The 5,435-nt window shown below is 50.0% G+C and overlaps 1 long non-coding RNA gene across 1 annotated transcript; it reads right to left on the bottom strand.

Moving 5' to 3' along the window:
• Positions 1 to 1,460: 1,460 nt before the first annotated feature.
• On the bottom strand, positions 1,461 to 4,435 carry LOC147991592 (uncharacterized). The gene is made up of 2 exons (XR_015603537.1): positions 2,644 to 4,435; positions 1,461 to 1,756 (listed from the first exon to the last, which is right to left on the bottom strand). It is a non-coding gene; the product is annotated as an uncharacterized LOC147991592 (long non-coding RNA).
• Between the last annotated feature and the right edge of the window lie 1,000 nt (positions 4,436 to 5,435).

Raw genomic sequence — 5,435 nt, 5'->3', positions numbered from 1 at the left:
TCTGCAGACTCAGGGGTCATCTTATTTTAACCCCCCCGGGCCAGTGCTCCTCTGAGTGTTGGTCCAAACTAGAGTCCTGTGCAGCGCCCCCTCGGGGAAACTCGAGGTTTGGTTTTAGTTGTATGGAGCGCTCATCTGAGTGTGCCCTGAGAAAGAGATATGTGCAGCTCCTATCGGGATTTGTCGGCACATTCGGGCAGTGTGGCTGGTCTTGTTTTAACCTGTCGAAGTGTCTTGAGTAACCGAGATACCGAGTCTGATCGGAACGTCTTGGGAGGAGGTCTATTCCTTCGTTGACCGTGAGAGCTTGTCATGGGCTAAGTTGGGACTCCCCTGCAGGGATTGAACTTTCGAAAGCCGTGCCCGCGGTTATGGGCAGATGGGAATTTGTTAATGTCCGGTTGTAGATAACTTGAACCTTAATTTAATTAAAATGAATCAATTGAGTGCGTTACCGTGATGGCCTCTTCTCGGCGGAGTCCGGGAAGTGGACATGGTGTTGGAGTAATGTTTGCGTAGGTTGCTCTCTAGTTTCTCGCTCGCGCTTTGCCTCCTCTTCTCGCTCTCTTTTGCGTATAAGCTAGTCACCATACTTGCTAGTCGCTTGCTGCAGCTCCACATATTTTTACCTTGCCTTACCTATAAGCTTAAATAGTCTTGATCGCAAGGGTGCGAGATTGCTGAGTCCCTGTGGCTCACAGATTACTATTACACCAGATGCAGGGCCTGATGATTCCGCTCCAGGAGACACGTATGAGCTCAAGTGGGAGTTCGACGAAGACTCTCAACGTTACTATGTTTCCTCTCCCGATGATCAGTAGTGGTGCCCAGTTGGGGGTGATTGGGACTGTGTCGCATGTTGGGTTATCTTTTATTTTGGCGCCGTAGTCGGGCCATGAGTGTTTGGATGATGTAATGTTATTTATGTACCTGGATTGACGTGGCGAGTGTAAGCCAACTATGTTATCTCCCCCTTATGATTTATATTACATGGGATGTTGTGAAGATTGCCTAACTTGCGACATATGCCTTCAATGCGATTATGCCTCTAAGTCGTGTCTCGACACGTGGGAGATATAGTCGCATCGAGGGTGTTACACCTATTAACCGGAGGCCCAGCCCAGAATTGTTGTTTTTTGCCTGTTTAAGGGTTTCGAAGAAAAGGAATATCAAACGGAGTCCAAACGGAATGAAACCTTTGGGAACATGATTTTCTCACCGAATACAACTCGGGAGACTTGGACCCTACGTCAAGGCACGTAACAGGAGGCCGCGAGGTAGGGGGGCGCGCCCTACCCCCCCAGGCGCGCCCCCACACTCGTGGGCCCCCTGTTGCTCCACCGACGTACTTCTTCCTCCTATATATACCCACTGTAACGCCCTCGATGCGGCTATATCTCCCACGTGTCGAAGCACGACTTAGAGGCATAACCGCATTGAAAGCAATGTTGCAAGTGAGGTAATCTTCACACAACCCATGTAATACATAAGGGAAAGAGTTACATAGCTGGCTTACAATTGCAACTTCACACAATTACATGAATAAAGCATTACATCAACCAAATACATACAAGGTCCGACTACGGAACCAAAATAAAAGAAGACTACCCCAAATGCTACACAGATCCCCGATCGTCCCAACTGGGCTCCACTACTGATCAACTTGAAACGGAAACAACATAACGAACACGATCATCATTGAGCTCCTCCTTGAGCTCGGTTGCATCACCTGCACGGTATCATCGGCACCTGCAAGCTGGTTTTGGAAGTATCTGTGAGTCACGGGGAGTCAGCAATCTCACACCCTCGCGATCAAGACTATTTAAGCTTATAGGAAGGGTAAAGGTATGATGTGGAGCTGCAGCAAGCGACTAGCATATATGGTGGCTAACATACGCAAATGAGAGCGAGAAGAGGAGGCAAAAGGACGGTCGAACAACTATGATCAAGAAGTGATCCTAGAACAACCTACGTCAAGCATAACTCCAACAACGTGTTCACTTTCCGGACTCCGCCGAGAAGAGACCATCACGATTACACACGCGGTTGATGTATTTTAATTAAGATCAACTTGAGGTTTTCTACAGCCGGACATTAACAAATTCCCATCTGCCCATAACCGCGGGCACGGCTTTCGAAAGATCAAATCCCTGCAGGGGTGTCCCAACTTAGCCCATCACAAGCTCTCACGGTCAACGAAGGATATTCCTTCTCCCAAGACAATCCGATCAGACTCGGCATCCCGGTTACAAGACATCCTCGACAATGGTAAAACAAGTCCAGCAAGACCGCCCGATGCGTCGACATCCCGATAGGAGCTGCACATATCTCGTTCTCAGGGCACACCGGATAAGCAATCCGTACAACTAAAACCAGCCCTTGAGTTTCCCCGAGGTGGCGCCGCAAGGGGCTCTAGTTTCGACCAACACTTAGACAAGCACTGGCCCGGGGGGTTAAAATAAAGATGACCCTCGGGATGCGCGACTCCCAAGGGAAAAAGGCTAGGTGACGAATGGTAAAAACCAAGGTTGGGCCTTGCTGGAGGAGTTTTATTCAAAGCGAACTATCAAGGGGTTCCCATTATAACCCAACCGTGTAAGGAACGCAAATATAGAAGTGATTTCGAGGGTATGGTCATCTTGCCTGAGATCCCGCAAGGAAGATGAACGACTCCATGAAGAAGACAAACGGACGTAGCCAACGGATCCTCACAAACGCAACGTTATCGGATTACCGAGAAGAAGTACACCGAAAAGAAAGCAAACAACATAGTAAACAATCATCACATAAGCATGGCACGATGCGCAAAGAAGTATGATGCATGTCCGGTTTAATGAGGCATGGCATGGCAAAATGCACAAACAACCCTACAAATTAAGTGGAGCTCAACATGCAACCCCGTTGCATATTGACGAAACACCATGTTCAAGTTATTTAGTTCGATCTCGTTTATGTACCCAACAATATTAAATGTTGTTAACCATGGCAAGAGGGTGAAGCAAAAGTAAACTAAACATTTAGGCATGTTTAAATGAGGCCGGAAATAAGAAACAACAATTCCGGTAAACCCCCATATGCATATTATAAGGTTTGGTACTGTTCTGCCCTAAACAGAATTTTAGAGTTATTAATCATGGTAGATGAGTGCATCATGTTAAACTAGGCATTTTTCCACCCCATTTACATATAAAGTTTATTAAATTCCGAGTTACGGTTATTTAGTTATGAAATAAATCATTTTAGCATGGCATAGGAGCAAATTTAACCAAACAACATTTTAAACATTTTAAACATGGATGAAAGTTGCAAATAATTAACCTACACATAATTCTAAGCATTTTTCATATATAATTCATTTTAATCCGATGCACCAATTGAGAGTTATTATATGCATGTTGTCTAGGGGGTTTCCTGCAAAACTGTAGTCTCTGGAAAATTAGCTAAAACGTTCTGCGAAAAAAAACACCTCTCGGGCCAAATCTGGTGCACTGCTGGGCTGAACAGAGAGGAGGGACTGGAGCTATGCTCACATTGGGCCACTGGGCCAGAAGCGGCGAAGCGGTGACGGGCCAAGGGGAGGCACCGTTGGGCCTTGGCGGTAGAGGGAGCTGGGCCGCCGCGTTGGACCTCGTAGGCAGAGCGAAGCGGAGGCAGCGTGATCGGGCACAGCATCTCTGATCGACAGGAAGCAGGTTCAGTGCAGGGGCGAGGCAGGGGAATTGGCCGGCGATGCAGGTGGGCTCCGACGAGGTCGCCGGTGGCCGGGGACGAGGCCTAGCTGCCGGGATCCGGCTGGAACGAGCAAGTGCGGTGGAGTGCCAGTCGGATCTGGTGGTGGAAGCCGACAGTGGCTGGCGCGGCCTCATGCGAGGAGGTCAACGCGAGGCCGGCGGTGACGAGGGACTTGGCGCGGGGCAACGTCTTGGCGCGCTGAGGAGGCCAGTGGGAGGAAGAGCAGCTCGGGCGCGCTCGGGGTCGAGCTCGCGCGCGAAGTCCTCGGCCGCGGGGAGCTGGGTACGTTACAAGCTCGGGGAGGCATCGGGCGAGCTCCATCTCGTTGCAGGGGATGCAGGGGTAGCAGGGACTAGGCGACCTTGATGCAGGGGAGAGGTGGAGGCGTGGATTCGGTGAGGCGGCGGAGTTCCTTCGGCGGCCATGGCGCCTGGGTGCTCCCTGTTGCAGTAGTACGAGAGAAAGAGAGAGATGAGAGAGGGGAAAACGGGAGGAGCAAGGGAAGAACGAAGCAGAGAGGAAGGGAGGCGCTCATCTCTTCCATGGAGCTCGGCTCGGGGACGAGGCCCTCGGCTGGCTCGGGCGATGGGTGATGCGGAGGCATTCGTCTGCGGGGTGGATCTGGTTGGTGGAGGTTTGGATCGAGAGAGATGCAGGGATTGGTTCGGCATGGAATCCGAGGAAGTGAGTGGCGGCGGTGGGATGGATCCCTAGGAATTAGGGATTTGGTCTAGGTTAGGCTAATATATATAGCAAGTGGGTTTGGTTAGGGGCTATATCGTCCCTCCGATCGCAATCGGAGGATCGTGAATAAAATAGCTAGGGGTTCCAAATAAGAAAACAGTGACGTTTTGTAGATGTTTGGGGATGATTCAGACACAATGGTAACGACTGTCCGGGTCGGGTCCGGGACAACTTTCGGGCGCACGCGAGGAGGGCCGCAGGCTGACGAGAGAGGTTAGGTTGGGCCTGGCGGTAGGTAGTGGGCTGTGTAGACGGTCTCGAGCTGAGAGAAGAGAAGAGAGGGAGGCCCGGCGACTGTTTTCGGAGACCGAAAACGTCCGACGTTAGACCGGCTATATTCCCGCTATAGTTATCCGTTGGGGCGTCAAACGGACTCCAAATGCGATGAAACTTGACAGGCGGTCTATCTACACTATAATAAGACCACACGCCAACTTTCATCCCATTCCGAGAACATTTCCCGGCCACTTATAAAATAATATTTCGGACATGCCGCGGGCGCGTGTGAGTGTGTCTGAGCTCAAAACGGACAACGGACGGAACTGGGGAAACCCGAACGGATGCAAGTTTTGAAAACAAGATGCTGCAATGCACATGATGACAAGACAAGATGCAACATGCAAACAAATGACAAGGCAACAACAACGAATAACTGGAAGACACCTGGCGCATCGGTCTCGGGGCGTTACAACACTCCACCACTACGAGAGGATCTCGTCCCGAGATCTAGAATGGTACCGGAGGGAAAACGGAAGAGAAAAGAAGAGGTAAAACTAAGTTGCTTCTTTGACAAACGAGTGAAACCATAGAACCTTGCGAGGTTGAACAAAAAGAAAGGAGGAATGCCATGAAGATGAACAAAGTTAAAAAGCACTCCGTTGGAAAAGAGGAACAAGAACATTACAGAAACCTTGAGATTGCAAGGCTAAGAATGACGAGCGCAAAGGACAAGAAGGAAT

The sequence above is a fragment of the Triticum urartu genome, chromosome 1A, assembly GCF_056163025.1.
Source record: "Triticum urartu cultivar PI428250 chromosome 1A, HENAU_Tu73, whole genome shotgun sequence".
In the NCBI taxonomy this organism is placed as follows: Eukaryota; Viridiplantae; Streptophyta; class Magnoliopsida; order Poales; family Poaceae; genus Triticum; species Triticum urartu.
The sequence above is the reverse complement of the archived record's forward strand: the minus strand, read 5'-3'. Positions and strand labels throughout refer to the sequence as shown.